Raw genomic sequence first — 11091 nt, 5'->3', positions numbered from 1 at the left:
GCCCGCCTTGCTCGCATCCTCTCCATTAATGGTGCCCAAGCTGCAGTTTAATACGGTTTTTAAATATAAAACACTCATCCCAAACATTTTAGTTAGAACACTGGTATGCAAACCAGCAACTTCCCCAGGAATCCAAGGGAAAATGTGCCTAGCTGGATTTGTGTAGCTCTTGATCGCAAATGTTTTAGTTAGAAGACCCGTATGCAAACCGACAGCTTCCCCAGGAAGCCAAGAGAAAATGTGCCGAGCAGGATTTCTGAAGCTCTTGATCACAAACATTTTAGATAGAACACTCGTGTGCAAAGTGAGAGCTACGGTCTTCCCCCTTAAGTCGAGGGAAAATTTGCAACGCAGGATTTGTGCATCCCTTCAACGCAAACGGTTTTTTTGGATGACCCGTGTGCAACCACGTACAAACAATTTGGTAAGATTTGCATCTGTCATATTGGGTATGTTGCCATTTGTCAAACTGGAAAGATTGAAATTTGTTGATCTACTAACATTGTCATTTGTCAATCCTTGTAACATTGTGATTTGTCAAAATATGTAGCTAGAAATCACTAGCACTATCTAATTTTTGCAACTAAAATTCAGTAATTAAGCATAGATTTCATTCATAGATTAAGCAGTCGTTCTTAATTTATACAAAAAGTTCAACTCGACAGCTGAACCGACCAAAATTTTCCCCAATTGTGGTCAACCACGTACTAAAATAGCTAGTTCAATTATATATACTAGCTAATTTTAAGTACGTTGTATAGTTCCACCACACATCTATAGTCAGATGAACTGAACAAAATAGCCCCTAAATACTACTACTACGGAGGGGCTTTGTGCTACTTCCAGCAGCCTCTTCTCTGCCGAGCACTCTAAGTAAGAGGCAGAGGAGGAGGAGGCCAACGAGCTGGATAAATGCAATACAGTCTCTGCCGCTATTGCACGTTCAGCGACGCTCCCCAGCTTGAACGCCAACTGTCACTCCAGACGTTCCCTCTAGAAGCGGCCGGACTGCTCGTAGATCTCCTGATTCCTCGCCTCTGCGTCGGTGTGTGCTGCGGCCACGGCTGTGGTAGGGCTCTTTGCGTGCTCAACGAGGCATTCCTCCACCTCCCGCAGGAACTCGATGTAGCGTGCAAGGTTGTTGACGCACGTGCGGGGCTCCACCTCCGCCTCCCTCCTTCGGGCGGCGGTGGCGGAGCGGGTGATGATCCCGGAGGTCGGCGGTGGGCTGGCGGCCACAGCGGCCGACGATGGGGTGGTGGCCACGACGGCCACCTCCCGCCTTCGGGCCGCGGTGGCGGAGCAAGTGATGGCCTGTAGTGGGGTGGCGGCCACGACGGCCACCTCCCGCCTACGGGCCGCGGCAGCGGAGCGAGCGATGGCCCTAGCTTTTGACGGTGGTGTGGCGGCAACACTACTAGGGAAACCTTATACACAGAACTTTAGTAGTAGCGCTTGTTAAAAAAGCACGCTAGTGCTAACTAGCAGTAGCGTGCTGGCAAAAACCGCGCTACAGATACATATGTAGCAATAGCGCGTCTAACAATAAAAGCGCTACTATTAAAACTCCCACTACTAAGCCGATAGGCTACACATAGTAGTAGCGATTTTATGGAAACAACGCTACCGCTACTTGTTTTGTAGCAGCGCGTTTACGAAGAAAGGCACTAGTGCTAACGGAAATAAAACTAAATGGAAAGCAAATAAGAAAGAGAAAGGAATAGCAGTAGCACATGTTCAGAAACGCGCTACAGCTAACATAGCAGTAGCGCACTTCCCGGAACTCGCTACTGCTACTTTTGACTTAACCGCACGATTCGTTCTTCCCCACGGCCACTTCCCCCAAATCCCAACTCCTACGCTGTCGCCGCCCTGCATCGCCGTCTGCCGCCGCGTGCTCTCCCGTCGCTCTCTACACACCCTCAACGCCGCCCCCGACCCCGACCTCGATGCCGCCCTCCGCCGCGCGCCCGAGCCCCGACCCCGACCTCGATGCTGCCTGCCCCTCCCTCGCCGCAGGCACCCGAGGTGAGCACGCCTCCTCCTCCCCCTCCCCTACCTCTTCCTAGCTAAATTTGCTAGGGTTCTTCAAATTTTAGATTGCATCAAATTAGTTAGGGTTCATCAAATTAGATGGTAATTAGTGCAGTAGTTCCTAGGTACTAATTAGTTAGTAAGAACTAGGGCAGTAGTGTTTAATAGAATTAGTAAGAAATTTAATAGAACTAGTTAAACTTGTTTTTTAGTAATAATAGTTTAATTAATAGAACAAGTGTATTTTTAGTAAGAAAATTAATATAACTAGTTGAACTAGTATATTTTTAGTAAGAACTAGTTTATTTTTATTTATAGTAAGTTTATTTTTAGTAAGAACTAGTTGAATTAATAGAAGTAGTTGAACATGTCACATTTGTTGTTATTTTTTAGTTAAAGCAATTATTCCCGCATCAACGTCGATGATGCCTATCCCGCATCCTCGTCGTCGACTCGGCAGAGGACACATGCTTGACCAGATGGGCCATGTCTGGGACTAGGCTCCGTCAGGCTGGTACTGGGAGGCGCTACCTACCGGGGGACGCAGCTTGGTGAGGAGCCAGCCCGTCGTTGACCCGAACCTTCTTTGGTGATAGTCGCGTGGGCCAGTGATGGTGCAGAGGCTTGAGTACCCCGCGGAGGTGGTACGTCACCGTGTCAGCGAGGAGGACGCGCATGTCCGTCGCTACTTGTTTGCGTTGGAGCACATATTCTCCAATACCTGGCAGGTTCTCTAGGGATCTCACTGGAGCTATGATCCTGTGATGGTTCCTTCTCTTTGGGTGTCCACCGCCTGTGCCGATACCCCTCATGCGCTAGGGTTTTAGTTGTATTAGTGATGTTATCTGTATGATAATATTCGGGTTGTATTAGTGATAATATTCGATGATGTACGGACGCAAGAGATGATTTACTTTTGCTTATTGAATGCATGCTAATTTGAATACTTATTTATTTTACGATTTGGTTTTGCTTATTGAATGCTCAAATTGGAGAAGTACTCCGATTTTGAATGCTCAAATTGGAACCCACTATGCAAGGCGTATGCATTTGATTAGTTGATAGCTTATAGGGTTTTTGTTTTTGCAGAAATCTAGGAGCCCCTCCATCATCCCCGCCGTCGTCCCCGTCACCGACCCCCTCCGACCTCGAGGTGAAACTAGCCAAATATCCATGTCAATATGAGTCCTATAAGATATTTTGAAATGTTTTTGCTGATATTTTTCAACCATTAAAATGCAATGACCATCAAGTTTGAATGCTCATATGATGTAGATAAAAAATGTATATCTTGTGTTGCTCAAATAGGATATGTGCTTGCCCAAGTGGCTGGTCATGTTTGCAGGTTACACCACCAAGTGGCCTATGTTTTGCCGGAGTGTTGATTAATTTCCGTTCCGGCAAATTTCAGGCGCTTGATATGTCCTTTTTTAGCAACGGTCATGCTGGATTTTTCCGTGAATTTTGGCATGACTTGTGCTAGAATATGTAGGAAATATCGAGTGGCCTGGATTTTCTAGAAAGATAATTAAACGATATTTTGGGTTAACCTTAAGTCTATCGAGGCTCCACCATATATGAGAGGACGAAGAATCCCGACGGTTGTCGTGGGGGTCGTTTCTCCTTCTTCTCCTTGTGCTAGACCATTGTTATGCACTAGGGGAAGGAGGAGTAACGACCATCACTGACGGTTGCAAATGTCAGAGAGGAATCAGTGAGGGAGAGTATCCACCATGTATGAGAGGATGAAGAATCCCGACTGTTGTCGTGGGGGTCGCTTCTCCTTCGTTCCCGTGTGCTCGACATTTTGGTGTAATGCACTCGGGGACGACAGGAGGAGCGACCATCACCAACGGTCGAATGTATACACCACGTGAGCTGAGAGTTTTCAAGAAAAAACTCGGCAGACTATTAGTCAACCCGTGATGAATAAGGATCTAATTTAGTTTTTGTAGTACATATATTTAATTGTACAAGTTTAATCTTTGAATTATGAACATAGGAAATGTCGTACTCGGACGACAAAAGTCTCCTGGGGGAGTGCGACTGGTGCAACGACGACCGAGGTCATTGCGACAGGCCTCACCTAGACGAAGATCGGAACTTTAGCATTAAGCTCTAGGAGACCTTCGATGTTGAAACGGTACGCAACAACGACAAGTCTTTTTTTGAATTAAGCACAACTTCAACAATTTCAACGTGTAATTTTCGTCTTTTACAATTCAACTAGCTTATCCCATTCCATGCAAGACTCTATGTCTTAGAGAGGATGGGTTTTGAAGACCATGAAAGTTTCGAAACAAAGAAAATTCACCTAAGGACCCATCATGGTATGGATTTTGAAGTAAATCTGTACAATTCTCAGAGCGTTACCCATTTTGGTTGCACAAATTGGGAAGCACTTTCCAAGATGTATGGTTTTTATGAGGATATGATTGTCACCATGGATCTTGGTGATCCTGACATCGAGCAAGACAATATGGACATTTGAGTCCTTGATACGCTTCCAATTCTACCGCTATGTGAGTTTCTCAAACATAGTTATTAAATAATTTAATTTGTTTATTTCAAAATAGTGGACAGGTTATTTCCACTGACAGCTTATTTTCATTCTTCAAACGATGTGTAGAAGATGGTACACAGAACCTACTACACCGATTGCTCCGAATTAACTTATCAGGAGAAAAATCATCTGATTGCGTTTTGTACAAAACTTGAGAATTACAATATCTATTATAAAACCCCTCCACATTATGGTCAATATGTGCCACTAGTGCACGTGTTGAAACACTATAACATCCATGGAGATGCCATGGTAAGATTTCTTACTATTACGACATCCGTGCATCTTTTGCATACTTCTAAAACAGAAATACATTACTAACTACTAAGTTATTACTATGTTTTTCAACACAAAATCCGGAAGGATTGTGTGCCTCATCAGAATGGTCGCTTTGATGTTTTGAACACACAGCCAGGTCATCCTACGAATCTCACCTGTCCATATCGGATTTCTAAAACCGATGAACACATCGTAATCAAAGAATGAAAAAAATGTATGGACAGTCGTAAGGAGGTTCTTGGAAGCAACATTGTGCGAAAGGCAAGAATTGGAGACAGGATAATCGCCATTCTCCATAATAGTAGGTCCTAAGAGAATGTAGTAGGTTCTATGAGGTACAATGTATATTATGTGGTACAATGTGTTAGAGTTGATGATGAGGAGTAGTTGTGATTATGACTAGTGACCAACTTGCTATGTGATGTCTCATTGATGAAAACGATGATCATGCGGAGGTGTTATATGACAATGATGTATTATGATGATAAGTTGTTAATGATATGATGATGATGATGATGATGATATTTATCATGTCATTAGGTGAAGGAACTGCGCATTAGTTTCAAGTGGATGTCCATCCACTTGAAACTAGTCCACGGTTCTTTCACCCAGTGATGTAATAACTCATTATGATGTAAAAACAATCTCTAAATTGTTGTTGTATGAAAACTTGTATAAAGGTGTATGAATACAACATGAAATAAAAAAGAAATAAAATACGGAATAGGAGTAGTAGCGCGGGCTGGTAGAAGCGCTACTAGTAAGTACCAGTAGCGCTGCTAGGGGAAAGCGCTACTACTAAGTTGATATAGCAGTAGCATGGGTTAACCCGCGCTACTGCTAACCTTTAGCTATAGAGCCGTACCAGTAGCGCTCCTTCCCGCGCTACTGATAGGCCTAAAACCCGCGCCGCTGCTAGGCTTTTCCCTAGTAGTGCAACGGCGGCCGGCAACAGCTACCGATGGGTAGCGGCGGTGAAGTGTGTAGTGAGTGTTCCGCGCACCCAACAGGGACGCCACACCCACTACACTACGCCGGGGAATGAGCCGCCGCTGCGGTCCTCCTAGCTGGAGATGTCCTCTGATGACGGCAGAGTGGATGAGCGACGACGATGGCCCGGTGCCATTGGCGATTGTGGGAGAAGCAGACAAGATAAGCTACAGGGAGGGAGGGGAAAATGCGATGCAGGACTCGCCGGTCCTGAGGGTTTATATAGCACGCCGGTAAGCATTCGGATTTTGGGGGACTTCACCGAGTCGGGGGGAAGCTTGCGTGGGAACCTGCGAGGTTGCACGGGGACGGGCTCACCGACGATTCATTGGCGCCACTGTTTGGCCAAAAGAACGCCCCTGTGCGCTGCGCAAGCTTGCGTTGTAAGCCGTCCGTGGTAACGGGGTGACAAGACGTGCGAGAGGAGGACGAAAGGACACGTACACATACAATTAATACAAAAAAATGTTTGTGATTTAATTACCTATTATACCCCATCCTGGTTTATAAGTAGGATTTAACTAATAAAATATGAATGCATGTCGCCAAAGATTATATCGTTGGATTCGTATTTGAACATAGTTTCCAGTTATACAATTTTTTAACATGCATTACCACTTGTTTGGTTAAATTTAAGGTTATATACCAGCAAGCGTTTGCCCGCAACACACACGGCTTATTCGATCACAAACAGCTCGGATGGATCAACTGTATGCCACGTATCGTACATGCAACTCTAATCTGATTCGTGCTTGATGTCTCCGACATCGCTCGCACAGTTCATCTTATTTTCCACGTATCACTGTGCCGGCCTCTGCTCGCGTCCCTTGGCAAGCTCTGCTCACCGTTAGGCGCCGCAGCGCGCTGTGCTCGTTGTTAGGCACCGCGGCGTGCTCTGCTCGTGTCCGTTGGCGCGCTCGGCTTGTGGACAACTTTTCCTTGCGTGTTCAACTGCTATATGCATATATATATATATGGTTGCTCGCCATTGAGGCGACCGCGGAGCGCTCTGCTCGCGTCCCTCCATGCGTGCTCTGCCACCGGTTGGGCGTGCGCACGATCACGTGGGGGGCCCCATATGCATGCGGTTGCGCCGCGCACATTGCCACGCGATGCAGTTACGTGCGGCACGATGGAGTTACGCGCTGCAAATTAGAACTGCCATCAAGGCCTGCGGATACTCCTGTTCGTCCAGCTTCCCCTTTAATTCCCGCGGCCATTATAACCTTAGTCTCTTCAACCGTTCAATCGCGCCCCACAACACAACAAGCACACCCAGACGACACATAGAGAGGGGATGTCTAGTGGCGCTCCAATGGAGTTCAGCGAGCATAGAGTGGAGACTCACGCAAGGGAGAAGGATCTCTCGGTGGTGTACACAATCGTCCCGGCCTTGGTGGACGACTACATCAACAGCGTTGAGCAGTTCCTTGCTCGAGACAAGTACAAGGTGGTCGGCATCGACCTCCAATACACCGCCGGTCGTCCCGGTATAGATCAGAAGGTTGTCATCGCCCAGTTGTGTGTGCGCCATCATGTCCTCATCTACCACTACTGCATGGCCACAGAGCCTTGCGACCGTTTCAACAGGTTTGTCAAGAGCACCGACTACAAGTTCGCCACGGTGGAAACCACCGACGATGTAAAAGCTCTCTTGGCCTGCAAGAACCTTGTCGAAATCTGTGACCACTATAGGGTCTGGGGCAGCATGAAGAAGGGCTCCCTGGTCGAACTCGCCTCAGCCATCATCGAGCCCTACTACGAAAAGATGAAGCAGGATGCCCAGAGAACAAGTCCCGTATCCAGGCACATGGCCTGGATGCAGCAATTGGATGAACCTCACCTCAGGTTCGTGGCCAAGAGCGTGTACACATGCTACGAGATGCACAGGCGGATCGTTGACATGAGGAATTGCCCTGTTACCCAAATCGACGAGCTCAGATCGAGCCACAAGCAGAGCAAGCATAGTGATTATGCTGTTGGTGTTGTTCTAGGACAAAGAGTTGATAAGAAACTGAATGTTATTCATTATGCTAGTAAACCTCTAGACAGTGCTCAACGAAATTATGCTACTACTGAAAAAGAATTCTTAGCAGTGGTGTTTGTTTGTGATAAATTTGGACCTTATATTGTTGATTCAAAAGTAACTGTTCACACCGATCATGCTGCTATTAAATATCTTATGGAAAAGAAAGATGCTAAACCTAGACTTATTCGATGGGTTCTCTTGTTACAAGAATTTGATTTACATATCATTGATAGAAAAGGAGCTGAGAACCCCGTAGTTGATAATTTGTCTAGGCTTGAAAATGTGTCTGATGACCCACTACCAATTGATGATAGTTTTTTTATGAGCAGTTAGCTGCAATAAATATTGCTCATAATTCTCCTTGGTATGCTGAATATGCTAATTACATTGTTGCTAAATATTTACCATTGAGCTTTACATACCAACAAAAGAAAAAATTTCTTCTATGATTTAAGACATTACTTTTGGGATGACCCACATCTTTATAAAGGAGTAGATGGTATTATTAGATGTTGTGTACCTGAGCATGAACAGGGACAAATCCTATGGAAATGTCACTCTGAAGCTTATGGAGGGCATCATGCTGGAGATAGAACTGCTCACAAGGTATTGCAATCTGGATTTTATTGGCCTAATCTCTTCAAGGATGCTCGTAAGTTCATATTATCTTGTGATGAATGTCAAAAAATAGGTAATATCGGTAAGCGTCAAGAAATGCCTATGAATTATTCACTTGCTGTTGAACCATTTGATGTTTGGGGATTTGATTACATGGGACCTTTTCCTTCTAATGGGTATACACATATTTTTGTTGCTGTTGATTATGTTACTAAATGGGTAGAAGCTACTCCAACTAGTAGTGCTGATCACAACACCTCTATTAAAATACTTAAGGAAGTTATTTTCCCAAGGTTTGGAGTCCCTAGATATTTATTGACTGATGGTGGTTCACACTTTATTCATGGTGCTTTCCGTAAAATGCTTGCCAAGTATGATGTTAACCATAGAATTGCATCACCTTATCATCCTCAGTCTAGTGGTCAAGTTGAACTTAGCAATAAAGAAATAAAATTATTTTGCAAAAGACTGTCAATAGGTGTAGGAAGAATTGGTATAAGAAATTAGATGATGCACTTTGGGCTTATAGAACAGCATATGAAAATCCTATGGGTATCTCTCCTTATAAAATGTTTTATGGAAAAGCTTGTCATTTGCCTCTTGAGTTAGAACACAAAGCTTATTGGGCCATCAAAGAGCTCAACTATGATTTTAAACTTGCTGGTGAAAATAGGTTATTTGATATTAGCTCCTTAGATGAATGCAGAACCCAAGCTATGAAAATGAAAATTATTCAAAGAAAAATTTTAAAGATGACATGACAAAAGAATCCAAAAGCGTGAGTTTAAAGTCGGAGAATATGTTCTTTTGTACAACTCTCATATCAGGTTCTTTGCAGGAAAACTCCTCTCAAAATGGGAAGGTCCTTACGTTATCGAGGAGGTTTATCGGTCAGGAGCCATCAAAATAAATAATGCCGAAAGTACTAACCCAAAGGTTGTCAATGGGCAACAAATAAAACACTATATCTCAGGTACACTCATTAATGTTGAAAGTAATATTATACAAACTTTGACACCAGGAAAACATAAAAGAGTCCTTCTGAAACACTCCAGAATCGTGAAAATAAGGAGGTACATGATACGGTAAGTAAATAGACTTCGAAAAATCTGCAAAAATATTTTTTGTCAGTTTTGGAATATTTAGAAAATTAGGAAATAAAGAAACTTCCAGGAAGCGTCCCGTGGTGGCCACAAGACACCAGGGCACGCCCAGGTGGGTTGTGCCCACCCGGGACACCTTCCGGACTCCATTTTTCTACAGTATTCTTGTCCCCCAAGATAAAAAATCTATATATACTCCTGTTAACCACAGTATCACGGAGAAATCCTCTATTTTCTTTTCCTTGTTGTTTTCTGTCAGATCCCATCTACCATGGCCACCTTCGGTTCCTCTAAGGACAAGTTCTTCAAGAACGTCGTCAACCCATATCTGTGGGAGGTGGTGCAACACCCTCAAGTCATCCAGATGCATGAGGGCCTGCTCCACATCCGCGACGTGCAAGGCCCGAAAGGAACAGGAACCGTGGAGGCTCGGCTTGAAGCTATGGAACAAGATGTCTTCCGGTGCAAGGGGATGGTGGAGCGTGGACTTAACGCAAATCACCTCATGATCACAGACCACTCCCGTGATCTCAAGGTGGATGGCAAGCCCATGAAGGACATCATCTTCACCCTCAACGAGCAAATCAACTTCCTCTAAAGACGGATCTATGATCCCCAAAACCAAGTCTTTGAATATGAGGTGAGGTTTAAAGATATGAGTTTGGCTGCTAGTTGCAGGACCCGCGAGACTCACTCCTCCTCTTATGTTGGTGTGCCATTGCCGTGAAAATCTGAGGACAAGATCTCTTCTTCATCACCACCACATTCTTCTTCATCACCCAAAGAGAATTGAATATCAGGTATGGGCACTCCCCTTGGCTTCTGCCAAGATTGGGGGAGGTGCCCCGGTATCGTATCACCCCACTATCTTTTTGCATTTACTTATTTTAGTTCAATTGTTTGCTTTAGATGAATAAAAGTTTAGTTCAATCCTTTCTTACTGAGAGTTTTCTTAGTGATCTATCTTTGTAATCATGTGTAAGATATATAATAAAGTTTAGTTTGAGTTTTTGCTTTCTTTACTTTCATTTTGCAAAAAAAAGAAATAGAAATAAGAAAGAAAAAATAGAAAGGATAGAAATAAAAGAAAGGAAATAAATCAAGAAGATCATATACTAATCCTATGGTAGGTGATGACACCATATAAGGAAAAGTATGAGTAGGTAATTTTATTAGAGATTGACAAACATAGCATTAGTCAATGATGCAACTCATGAAAGAATTAGTAAAGGAAGAGAAGATTCACATATAAATATACTATCCTAGAAATCTTGTATGATTGTGATCCCTCATCAAAATATTATATGCCAAAATTGTTGACGTTGGACAAGGAAGACAACTTAATGGTTTATGTTTGTTTATATTCACATAGAAGTCATAGTGTCATGGATCCTTCAACATGTGGTGCTTGCCCCTATCTTTGCTAGCCAAAAATTCTGCACTAAGTAGAGATACCACTTGTGCATCCAAAAACC

This window comes from Triticum urartu, chromosome 7 (genome assembly GCF_003073215.2).
Source record: "Triticum urartu cultivar G1812 chromosome 7, Tu2.1, whole genome shotgun sequence".
Classification (NCBI taxonomy): Eukaryota; Viridiplantae; Streptophyta; class Magnoliopsida; order Poales; family Poaceae; genus Triticum; species Triticum urartu.
This window is presented reverse-complemented; position numbering follows the sequence as displayed.